At 37.2% G+C, this 13,571-nt stretch overlaps 1 pseudogene; it reads right to left on the reverse strand.

Moving 5' to 3' along the window:
- Positions 1-4,910: 4,910 nt before the first annotated feature.
- Positions 4,911-12,220, reverse strand: LOC123950798 (annotated as a pseudogene).
- Positions 12,221-13,571: the final 1,351 nt, after the last annotated feature.

Here is a 13,571-nt window from a genome sequence, read left to right on the forward strand (position 1 = left end):
ACAATGAAAAGTCTGTGACCCGGAAAAGGGTCCTCACCCAACCATCTTGGCACTCTGATCTCAGACTTCTAGTCTCCAGAACTGTGAGAAATAAATTTCTGTTGTTGTTAAGCCAGTCTGTAGTACTTTGTTAAAGCAGCCAAATGTACTAAGACAAGGAAAAGACTGAATGGGGTGTGTGTGTGTGTGCGTGCGTGCGCGCGCGCGTGTGTGTGTGTTTGTGTGTTTGCTTAAAAAGGATTAAAAAGAACTTTACAGGAGGACACACTGTATTTGGGCCTAATTCCCTTTATCTTTCAATCAGGCAGCAAAAATAAGTGAAAAGGGTGTTTTCCTTGGTTCTTCTTCCAAAGTGTGGCTTTCATGGTATACTTTTTTAATGAAAGAGTTCGCCAGCAATGAAAAAGATAGCATTTTATTTTATTTTGGGGGGGGTCAATTTTGGTCCTTCTTTGCTCTATTTAAAAAAAAAATACATTATTATGTTCAATTAGCCAGCACATAGTACATCATTAATTTTTGTTGTAGTGTTCAATGATTCATTAGTTGTGTGTAACACTAAGTGCTCATCACATGTGCCATCCTTAATACCCATCACCTGAACCCCATTCCCTCATGCCTCGCTCTTCTGTAACCCTCAGTCTGTTTCTGGGAGTCTGGAGTCATTCATGGTTTGTCTCCCTCTCTGCTAGTCTTCATTGACTTCCCACTCTTCCCAGTAGCAAATGATTTGCTGGTTACTAGGGCCATAGAGGAGTTCCTCCAGGCAAGCACCAGCTTCCCACCTCCCTCACTCTAAAATGGCATATATTCACATAGTACAAACTTTTCAAAAATGTAAAAAGTCATACAGTGAAAAGTTGTGCTCTCATCCTGTCCACCGTTTATGCAGTTCCTTTTACACACACATGCACGCGCGCGCGCACACACACACACACACACACACGGCCATAATTAATTCTTACATATTCTTGGCAGATTTCTTTACGCATTGACAAGAAAATATGAATATATAGTCTTATTCTTTCTCTTTTTATAAAAATCACACAATACTCACTGTTTTATACATTTTTTTGCATTGGACAACACATCCTGATGATTAATACTAGAGAGCTTCCTCATTTTTTTAAACCACTGTGTCGTACTCCACTCTGTATATGTTCCTTGACTATTTAACTAGTCTCCTATTGATAGGTACATGAGTTGTTTCCAGTTTTTTAAGCAACACTGGCCTAGATAACATTACACATAATGTCATTTCACATGTGGGCAGGTATATCTTCAAGATAAGTTCCTAAAAGTGCAATGTATAAGCAGTTTTCATAAACCTTGCAAAATGTCTTCCCATCAGAGCTGTACCAATTTCAATTCTCCCTAATGTATGAGAAGGCTTGTTTTCCTACAAACAATAAAAATATGTTGTCAAGCTCTTAGAACATTACCAAACTGGAAAGTGATATATCAGTGTAGCTTTAACAATGTATTTCACTTATTACAAGCGTACTTGATCACCTATTTATATTTACAAGCCATTTTGATTTTTTCCATGACTTCAGTATATATATGTATTTCTGCCTATTTTTCTAGTATGTTGTCAGTCTTTTATTGGTTTCTAGTAGCTTTTCATGTTAGAGAAGTTAGTGTTTGTCTATGACATAAGTTTCTCAGTTTGCCATTTATCTTTTGACTTTGTTTATAGTTACGCATGTTATTAAATTTATTTTTTTTTATTTCATGGATTCGAGATTTTGAGTTACAAAGACCTTCTTCACTGAAATGTTAAAAAGGAACTTCCTATGCTTTCTTCTAATACTTATATGCTCTAATCATTTTGTACATACATCTTTGATTCAAGTGAAATTTATCCTAGTTTTCTAGATCGCTAGAGTATGATACGGGGTATGAATCCAATATCTTTCCCCCACACATTCTATCACCATTTATTGAAGTGTTCATCTTTTCCCCGCTGATTTAAAATACTATCTTTTTCATCTGGTGAATGGCAGTATGCATTTGAAATTATTTCTAGACTTCGTATAATAGTCTATTAGTCAGTCTGATCATCAACTAGTCCCACGCTGTTTGCAGTTTTCAGATTTTTATGTTTATGCTTTTATAAAATATATAGTGGTAGTTCCCCCTCATCACCCTTATCCTCCCCTAGTTTTCCTTTCCATTTTTTTGATAACTTTTCCATAAAAGCTTTATAATCACTTTGCCTAGCTTCAAAAACCCACTATCAGTGTTTTTGTTTTGGGGCTCCTGTTGACATTATAAATTAACTCAAAAAGAGTTGACATCTTTTTGTTGTTAACTCTAACTAGATACATCTTCACTTGATACAAAATTTCTTGTGTGTTCTCCAGTAGGATTTTAAGACTTCTTATTAAGTTTATTCCCCACCTTTTATCTTCTTTTCCTTCTTAGATGAGTATTTTTTCCATTATATATTTATACTGTTTGTTGTGTTTCTTTTGTATATTAATTTTGTGCACCACTACTTTGCTAAATAGCTTTTCAGTTGAGTCTCTTGAGTTTTCCAGGTATATAATTATAATACCTGGCAGGAAGTTTCCTAATGGACACTGTGGACAAGAAAAAATTGTGCTTTTCAGTTTAGTGTATGGAAGTTCCTTTTGATAAATCCCAGGAAGATACATTCTCGACTCTTGGGTGCTCTAAACGACACCAGGTAATGAATGCCCAGTGTTTGGAAACTATAGTATCATTTTACAGGGGATATACTGGAATGAGGATTGTTTTAAAACAATTCAAAAAAACAAAACAAAACAAAACAAAACCAAATAATTCATTCTTATCTTAATCTTAGTCATTATAATTGCTATCACATCTTAAATTTATAGAGAGCACTCTTTTTTTTTTTAAATCACTAATACAAAGCTACCCATTTATTACCACTTTTGTTATTACCAAGCATTTCAAAAATGCCTTTAATATCCATATATGGCTCATGGAGTTTAATGCACTATGGTAAAGAAAAAAAAAATCCAGTTGCATGCAAGCAACTACCCATCAGTCTTGAAGTGGAATTTGTATTTAAGTAGCTTAAAAGAGTTGATTTGTGTTTATGATGGGCACAGCAAATCCTCCTTGCTGATTGCTAAACCCTTCTCAACTAACAATGATGTTCTTTGTTGATCTTCAGGGCATGGTGTCTCATCTGTTTAGTTTGGCCTTTTATTTGACTTTCATTGACTTTACAGCCAAGCCTGTTTTCTTTGTTTGATATGTTAGCTCAAATATGTAGGTGAACTCAGCCATTTAGTGATAGGCATACAATTTAAAAAAACAACACATATTGGATTTGATGAGAGAATCTAATTTTCCCATGCAAATGGAGAAACAAATGTTTGACCAATGAGTACTATCTTGCTGTCTTTTAGACTTGTCCAGCTGCCTTTTGCTGGGAGACCTAGATTTCTGGTTGCTGAATTTCTGCCAGCCCTTTTTCTTTTTCTTTTTTTTTTTTTAAGATTTTATTTACTTATTTGACAGATAGAGATCACAAGTAGGCAGAGAGGCAGGCAGAGAGAGGAGGAAGCAGGCTCCCTGCTGAGCAGCGAGCCCGATTCAGGGCTCTATCCCAGGACCACCTGAGCTGAAGGCAGAGGCTTTAACCCACTGAGCCACCCAGGCGCCCCGCCCTTTTTCTTTATACATTGCTCAACCTTACATTACGAAGAGACAATTTTAAATCTTTAAGTACTTCCTAAGATATTAGCACCTTCCAGTACTAGTTTCAGAAGAGCTGCAGCTATCACCCAAGTCTTAGTACAGAGCTAGCTAGCCCCTATAACATGAAATTTGGTGTGTTGAAGAATCTTCTCATTTGAGGTACATCACAAGTTATGCTACGTTTCTAACTATTAGAAAGAAGTAAATATACCTATTGGGCAGTATGTCAATGAACATAAGAGATGTGTAATAGAGAAACCAAAGATTGTGAACATGTACATTTGAACCTCTTGGTACGGAAACCTTGATTTCACCTAGTAAATTCAACTTTATTTCCCTCCCTCTGGTATGGCTGAATCTCAATATTTTACTTCTCTTCTACAAAATTCTCTTTAAAAAGCCAAAATACAAAATGCTTCTAAAATCCTAAAATTTTACATAAATTTCAGTTTTCTTTGAGGTGTTAATTCTGACATAAAAACCAGTGAAACTTCAGATCAAATAACATGAGGCATTGAAATCTTAAGGGACTTATTCTGTGTGTGTTGAGAGATGCTGGCAATTGGAATATTCTCATCAATAGGAGGTTTCTGTTGGCTCAAAATGTGAATTACTTATCTAAATGTCCCTTTAGAACCTCTGTTTATCTGTTATATGATAGAGATCTTAAGAGATATTAGAAAGACTCTTGTCTTCTTTTATAGACTTTCTGATTTGCTAACACACTTGAAGTTTCAATATTCAAAAGTCATTCATGTAACCTCTTTTTTATATTGATGTGGTTTTGAAAAGTTTCAGATACTTACATTTCCCAAGAATGTCTCCTTGTGTCTGGGGTATACTCTGACATTTACCCTCTTTCTTTTTGTTTTCTGGATTATTTTTTGAACATAGCACATCTTTCAAAGAAAGAAGAAAAAGAAGAAGAGGCAAAACCAATCCCTGGTTTATTCACATGACCAGCAGAAGAGCAAAGGAAAGCTCCCTCCACTATTTGCTAATTGACCAACATAGAAGAATTCTTTACTTAAAAGGACCCTAATTTTATTTCTGGAATTATTTGATTATCTCAGTTTTCTAACACAAATTGATGTCAAATCAATTAGCAAGAACTTGGAACTGTCACTTATCCTTGTGTCCAGGGATAGGGTTGGAAAGGGATTTTTTTTTTCATTTTAACAATTTATGTAATGAAGATTATATATAAGATTACTTTATTCCTTCACCTTCTCAGTTGTTACTTCTTTATATTTGCACTTTTCCTTTTCCACCTGGCAAGATTTGGTTTACATTCAAAGATATTCTTGCTGTGTTTGTCCAGTTTTAGCCTAGTGATAAACACCTTGCAGGGCTGAGTGCCCACATGGACAGTCGTGTCATTAGCTTCTCCTATTGTACATGCTCAATGTAGAGGACACATTTTTAAAAAATTATTTTTATTAATATACAATGTATTATTTGCCCCAGGAGTATGCATGTGTGAATCATCAGGCTTATACATTTCACAGCAATTACCATAGCACATACCCTGCGCAATGTCCATAACCCAACCACCCTATCCTTACCCGCCCACACCCCAGCAACCCTCAGTTTCTTTCCTGAGATTAAGAGTCTCTTATGGGGATGCCTGGTGGCTCAGTGGGTTAAAGCCTCTGCCTACAGCTCAGGTTATGATCCCAGGGTCCTGGGATTGAGCCCCGCATCAGGTCTTCTGCTTAGAAGGGAGCCTGCTTCCCTTCCTCTCTCTCTGCCTGCCTCTCTGCCTACTTGTGATGTCAGTCTCTCAAATCAATTAAAAAAAAAAAAGTGTCTCCTATGGTTTGTCTCCCTTCTGATACCATCTTGTTTCATTTTTTTCCTTCCTTCCCTCCAAGTCCCCCCACCTCTCAAATTCCTCATATCAGAGATCATATAATAATTGTATTTCTCTGATTGACTTATTTCGCTCAGCATAATACCCTCCAGTTCCATCCACATCATTGCAAATGGCAAGATTTCATTCTTTTGATGGTTGCATGATATTCCATTGTATATACATACCATATCTTCTTTATCTATTCATCTGTGGATGGACATCTAAGTTCTTTCCTTAATTTGGCTATTGTGGACATTGGTGCTGTAAACATTCAGGTGCACGTACCCCTTTGGATTACTACATTTGTATCTTTATGGTAAATACCCAGTAGTGTAATTGCTGGGTCATAGGGTAGCTCTATTTTCAACTTTTTGAGGAATTTCCATACTGTTTTCCAGAGTGGCTGCATCAGCTTATATTCCTACCAACAATTTAAGAGGATTCCCCTTTCTCTGCATCCTCACTAACAACTGTCATTTTAGCCATTCTGCCTGGTGTAAGCTGGTATCTCATTGGGGTTTTGATTTGTAGTTCCCTGATGCCAAGTGATATGGGGCAATTTTCATGTGTCTCTTGGCCATCTGGATGTTTTCTTTGCAGAAATGTCTGTTCATGTCTTCTGCCCACTTCTTCATTGGATTATTTCTTCTTTGGGGATTGAGTTTGATAAGTTCTTTATAGATCTTGGATATGTCATTTGCAAATATCTTCTACCATTCTGTTGGTTTTCTTTTGGTTTTGTTGACTGTTTCCTTTGCTATGTAAAAGGTTTTGGGTGCCTGGGTGGCTCAGTGGGTTAAGCCGCTGCCTTCGGCTCGGGTCATGATCTCAGGATCCTGGGATCAAGTCCCACATCGGGCTCTCTGCTCGGCAGAGAGCCTGCTTCCCTTCCTCTCTCTCTGCCTGCCTCTCTTGTGATTTCTCTCTGTCAAATAAATAAATAAAATCTTTAAGAAAAAAAAAAAGGTTTTGATCTTGGTGAAGTCCCAATAGTTTATTTTTGCCCTTGCTTCCCTTGCCTTTGGCGATGTTTCTAGGAAGAAGTTTCTGCAGCTGAGGTGGAAGAGGTTGCTATCTTTGTTGTCCTCAAGGATTTTGATGGATTCCTGTCTCACATTGAGGTCCTTCATCCATTTTGAGTCTATTGTTGTGTGTGGTGTAAGGAAATGGTCCAGTTTCATTCTTCTGCATGTGGCTATCCAATTTTCCCAACACCATTTGTTGAAGAGCCTGTCTTTTTTCCATTGGACATTCTTTCCTCCTTTGTCGAAGATTAGTTGACCATAGAGTTGAGGGTCAATTTCTGGGCTCTGCATTCTGTTCCATTGATCTATGTGTCTGTTTTTGTGCCAGGACCATACTGTCTTGATGATTGCAGCTTTGTAATAGAGCTTGAAATCTGGAATTGTGATGCCACCAACTTTGGCTTTCTTTTTCAACATTCTTCTGGCTATTAAGAATCTTTTCTGGTTCCACATAAATTTTAGGATTATTTGTTCCACTTCTTTGAAAAAAAAAAAAGGATGCTATTTTGATATGGATTGCATTAAATGTGTAGATTGCTTTAGGTAGCATAGACATTTTCACAATATTTGTTCTTCCAATCCATGAGCATGGGACATTTTTCCATTTCTTCGTGTCTTCCTCAATTTCTTTCCCGAGTACTTTATAGTTTTCTGAGCCACAGATTCTTTGCCTCTTTGGCTAGGTTTATTCCAAGGTATCTTATGGTTTTGGGTGCAATTGTAGATGGGATCGACTCCTTAATTTCTCTTCCTTCTGTCTTGCTGTTGGTGTATAGAAATGCAACTGCTTTCTGTGCATTGATTTTATATCCTGACAGTTCACTGAATTCCTGTATGAGTTCTAGCAGTTTTGGAGTGGAGTCTCCTGGGTTTTCCATAACATCTGCAAAGAGTGAGAGTTTGGCTTCTTCTTTGCCAATTTGGATGCCTTTATTTCTTTTTGTTGTCTGATAGCTGAGGCTAGGACGTCTGGTACTATGTTGAATAGCAGTGATGGTAGTGGACATCCCTGCCGTGTTCCTGACCTCAGCGGAAAAGCCCTGTTTTTCCCCATTGAGAATGATATTCACTTTGGGTTTTTCTCCTGCTGGGTTTAGGCTTTCTTTGCTATTCTTTCTCCAGCTCCCTTAGGTGTAGGGTTAGGTTGTGTTCTTGAGACCTACCTTGTTTCTTGCGAAAGGCTTGTATTGCTATATACTTTCCTCTCAGGACTGTCTTTGCTGTGTCCCAAAGATTCTGAACAGTTATGTTTTCACTTTCATTTGTTTCCATGAATTTTCTCAGTTCTTCTTTAATTTCCTGGTTGACCCATTCATTCTTCGGTAGGATGTTCTTTAGCCTCCATATATTTGAGTTCTTTCCAACTTTCCTCTTGTGATTGAGTTCTAGCTTTAGAGCATTGTGGTCTGAAAATATGCAGGGAATGATCCCAATCTTTTGGTACTGGTTGAGACCTGATTTGTGACCGAGGATGTAATCTATTCTGGAGAATGTTCCATGTGCCCTAGAGAAGAATGTGTATTCTATTGCTTTGGGATGGGATGTTCTGAATATATCTGTGATGTCTATTTGGACCAGAGTGTCATTTAAAGGCTTTATTTCCTTGTTGATCTTTTGCTTAGATGATCTGTCCATTTCAGTGAGGAGGTGGTAAAGTCCCCTACTCTTATTGTATTAGCTTCAATGTGTTTCCTTGATTTTGTTATTAATTGGTTTATATAATGGCTGCTCCCTTGTTAGGGGCATAGATATTTAAAATTGTTAGATCTTCCTGTTGGACAGACCCTTTGAGTATGATATAGTGTCCTTCCTCATCTCTTATCTTTGTCTTTGTCTTATCTAAGTCTTTGGCTTAAAATCTAATTTATCTGATATAAGGATTGTCACCCCAGCTTTCTTTTGATGTCCATTAGCATGGTAAATTATTTTCCACCCCCTCACTTTAAATTTGGAGGTGTCTTTGGGTCTAAAATGAGTTTCTTATAGACAGCATATTGATAGATCTTGTTTTTTTTTTTTTTTTTTTTTTTTTTTTTTTTTTTTTTTTTTTATCCATTCTGATACCCTGTGTCTTTTGACTGGGACATTTAGCCCATTTTCATTTAGGGTAACTACTGAAAGATATGAATTTAGTGCCATTATATTGCCTGTAAGGTGACTGTTACTGTATATTGTCTCTGTTCCTTTCTGGTCTATTACTTTTAGGCTCTCTCTTTGCTTAAAGGACCTTTTCAATATTTCCTACAGGGCTGGCTTAGTGCTTGCAAAATATTTAGTTTTTGTTTTTCCTGGAAACTTCATCTATTTTCAATTTTCATCTATTTTCTATTTTCAATGAGAGCCTAGCTGGATATAGTATTCTTGGCTGAATATTTTTCTTGTTAAGTGCTCTGACTGTATCATGCCAGTCCTTTCTGACCTGCCATGTCTCTGTGGATAAGTCTGCTGCCAATCTAATATTTCTACCATTGTATGTTACAGACTTCTTATCCCAAGCTGCTTTTAGGACTTTCTCTTTGTCCCTAAGACTTTTAAGTTTTACTATGAGATGACAGGGTGTGGACCTATTTTTATTGATTTTGAGGGGAGATCTCTGTACCTCCTGGATGTTGATGCTTGTTCCCTTTCCCATATTAGGGAAATTCTCTCCTATAATTTGCTCCAATATACCTTCTGTCCCCCTCTCTCTTTCTTCTTCTTCTAGGATCCCAATTATTCTAATATTGTTTCATCTTATGGTATTACTTATCTCTCAAATTCTCCCCTCGTGGTCTAGTAGTTGTTTGTCTCTCTTTTGCTCAGCTTCTTTATTCTCTAGCATTTAGTCTTCTATATCACTAATTTTCTCTTCTGCTTCAGTTATCCTAGCAGTAAGAGCCTCCATTTTTTATTGTACCTCATTAGTATCTGTTTTGATTTCAGATTGTTTAGATTTTAGTTCTTTTTTTCTCCAGAAAGGATTTTATTTCTCCAGAAAGGGACGCTCTCACATCATTCATGCCTTTTTTGAGCCCAACTATCACCTTGATAATTGTCATTCTGAACTCTACTTCTGACATATTACCAATGCCTGTATTGATTAGGTCCCTAGCCATCGGTACTGCCTCTTGTTCTTTTTTTGTGGTGAGTTTTCCTGCCTTGTCATTTTATCCAGATAAGAATGTATGAATGAGAGAATAAAATATTAAAAGGGTGACAAAGACTCCAGAAAAATATATGCTAGCAAAATCAGAAGTGACCCAATACTGGGGTAGAAGAAGGGGAAAACATTAAAAATAAATAAATAAATAAATAAATTTATATTCATATATGTATAATTTATATAAATATGTAAGATATATAAAATACATAAAGTATTTTATATTTTATATTATATTATTTTATATTTTACATTTAGTTATATATTTAATATAAAAATATATAAAATATTATATATATATGTGTGTGTGTATATATATATATATGACTGGTGAATAGAACAGAACCATGCACTTGATTTTGGGTGTATTCTAGTCTCTTAGAAGAAACTACCTCCCAAAATTTTAAAGAAAGAAAAACTGATATATATACAAAAATTAAGGTAAACATGATGAAGGGGTGGAATATGAGTGTAAATATGAAGATTAAACAAGATTCTAAAATGGGAATTGATAAGTTAAGTTGGTTGTAAAAAGAAAAAAAAAGAGGAGATAATGTGATCAGGCTGAAGACTAGTACAAAGCCATGCACTAGATTTAAGGTATATTTTGGTCTATTATAGAAGAAATTGTATCCCAAAATTTTAAAGGAAAAAAAAACCTATATGCATACAAAAAGTAAGGTTAAATACAATGAAGGGATAAAATATGACTATAACAATGAAAATTTAAAAAGATTTTTTGAAATAGATATTGATAAGATAAAACAGTTAAAAAACATTAAAAGAGGAAAGAGGAAAACCTAAAAAATAGAACAAGAAAAAAATGAAATTTAAAAGATTTAACTTTGTGAGACTTAAGGATCATGGGAAAAGAGCCATGAATTCTGTGTATTGCTTTCCCCTAGCTCTTGAGTTCTGCAAATCTCATTGGTTGGTGAACTTGGTCTTGGCTGGATATTCTTGCTGATCTTCTTGGATAGGGGCCTGTCACAGTGATTCTCAAACATCCTTGCTTGAGGTGGAATTGTATCGCCCTTGCCAAGGGACAGGCTAAGTAATCTGCTCGGGTTTGCTCTCTGTAGCCTTTGTTCCTTGAATGCTTTCCTTACAGCTTTGGAGGATGGGAATGAAGATGACAGCCTCCCAATCTCTGGCCCCATTGGAGTTAAGAGCTTAGGGCTCATTCCTCAGTGTGCCCTTAAGAGCAAAACAGTCAATCCCTCCTGTCTCCCTGGTCTCCGGCCACACTCTGAACTCATCCGGCCTGTGACCAAGCATTTTTATCTCTGGTGCATGGCCCTGTTTGAACTCTCCAAACTTAGCAGATTCCTACTGCATGCTCCTGCTCTGGTCCTCCCAGGGAGGAAGGAGGGGGTCTCTCTTGATCTGCCACTTGTGGAGTCCCTGCTCAAAGAGCAGTGGCTCAACTATGCTTTGGATCATGGTTTAAAGTAACCCCAATTGGGGCGCCTGGGTGGCTCAGTGGATTAAGCCGCTGCCTTCGGCTCGGGTCATGATCTCAGGGTCCTGGGATCGAGCCCCGCATCGGGCTCTCTGCTCTGCAGGGGGCCTGCTTCCTCCTCTCTCTCTCTGCCTGCCTCTCTGCCTACTTGGGCTCTCTCTCTCTGTCAAATAAATAAATAAAATCTTTAAAAAAAAATAAAGTAACCCCAATTAAGTTGAAAGACTACTGCTCGGCTCTGTCTCTGTAGCTGGCTTCTCTGCTCCGATACCTGGCAGCTCTGTCACACTCAGACACCCCCAGTCTTTCTGTGACCCCATGGGTCCTGAGACCACACTGACCCCACGAGGGCTTCACGCCATGCTTAACCTCTGAAGTGACATCCCTCAGTGGAGCAGACTTCGAAAAGTTCTGATTTTGTGCTCTGTTGCTCCACCACTTGCCAGGAGACAGCCCCTCCCCCTAGAGTCTATCTTCCTGTTGCTTCGGATTCACTTCTCTGCATGTCCTACCTTCCAGAAAGTGGTCAATTTTCTCTTCCTAGAATTACTGCTCTTCTTCTCTTTTAAGTTGTTAAAAAACATTAAAAGAGGAAAGAGGAAAAGCTAAAAAAATAGAATAAGAAAAAAATGAAATTTAAAAGATTTAACTTTGCAAGACTTAAAGGATCAAGGGGAAAATGCCATGAATTCTATGTGTTGAGTTTGTAGGTGTTGGGAGTGGTTTGATAACTGTCTAGCTGAACTCCTGGGACCTAATAATATTTCATCTCCTACTTTTCTGCCATCTTGCTTCCTACTTCCTAGAGGATATATTTCTTTCTGTAAACTTGGATACTTTGCCAATTCGCTGACCTTTGTAGTGCCCTCATACAACCTGAACTTTATCATCCTTTCAGATAGACATGGATGGAACATTGTACTTCTGTCTCAGCTCTTTGGAAAGAGGGAAAGACAATCTTCCTGCAAATGTGGGAAGGTACATTGAAATTGATTTTCATGTTTCTTGCCCTGATCAGACATCACAAAATGATTGAACTTCATTTTGGCTACAGCTGTTTCAGCAATGGTCATAAAAGAAAAACAAAACAAAACAAAACAAAAACAGAAGATGGGGTTTTCAGAGCAATTTCTCTACCCCAGTCTCTTGGTTTGCTTGAATGTGTGAGTCTGCCTTTATAATCTCTGTTTAGCCCTTTGCCTGGCCTATTCAGTGTTTTTCCTTCTAAAAGCTAGGATTTATACTTTTCACACACTTGGAATCCTTGTCAGGCATTTAGTTGCCCTCTTTTAAATGAAGGCTTGATTTCATCTTTTTTATTGTTGTTGATATTTCTAAGTTTAAAAAGACATGTTTTCATCATATCAGAAAGAAAATGGACTCTGGAATCAGACATGCCAGTATTTGAACCCATATTCCCCATGTGCTGATCTTCACTTCTTAAGCTAGTTATTTAGCATTTTGTCTTCATATTGCTTATAATAAGACCAATCATGTAAGATCTGCTATGAAAATTCCTCAAGCTCATGCCTGTAAGGTGCTACCCAGAACCTAATACATTGTTAGCATGCTATACATATGAGTTTCTTAAATTTATTTGAAGCATTCTAATGCCTATTGATTATTGTGAAAGTCTTTGTGTTTAAAAAATATATATACATTCATTCATTTATCAAATATTTGTTGTGTTCTTTTTAAATGCCAGGCATAGATTTAGGAGCTGGGAATATATGGTGAATAAAACTGAGATTATTTAAGAAATACTAAGTTTATACAAGATTTGCATTCTTATGGGGAAGATAGATAATGAAGAAAATAAGTGTGAAATATAGAATACATTCAATGATGATAATTACTGTGGGAGAGCGTGGTACCCTGAGTAGGTAATGCTTAAGTAGAGACTTGAAGGAGGTGAGAGAGTGAGCCATGTTGATACCTAAGGCAAGAGTGGATGGCAGGTATATTATCCTGAGAAAAGGAGGCCAGTGTTTCTGCAATGGAGTAGGACATGTGCCCAGGGAGACAGTAGAGGCTGTATCATATAGAACCTTGTAGGCCATGTGTAAGAACTTTGGGTTTCCCTCTAATAAAGTGGAGCTAGGAGAGGGGTTTAAACAGAGAAATGACATGACCTGACAGATTTAAAAAGGAACCACCTAGGCTGCTTTATTAAGAAAAGACTATCAGAAGGATGAGGACAGAGACAGTGGAGACCAATGAGGAGGCTACTGTAGTGAACTGTAGTGGCCAGGACCAGAATAGTAGGTAGAAGAGGAAGTGGTGAGAAGTGACTGGAATCTGGATATATTTTGTATATGCTGACATGCTGACATGATTTTTTGAAGGATTTTTGTAGGGTGTGAAAAAAAAAAAAAGAGGCGAATAAAAGATGGC

This window comes from Meles meles, chromosome 9 (genome assembly GCF_922984935.1).
Source record: "Meles meles chromosome 9, mMelMel3.1 paternal haplotype, whole genome shotgun sequence".
NCBI classification, from domain to species: domain Eukaryota; kingdom Metazoa; phylum Chordata; class Mammalia; order Carnivora; family Mustelidae; genus Meles; species Meles meles.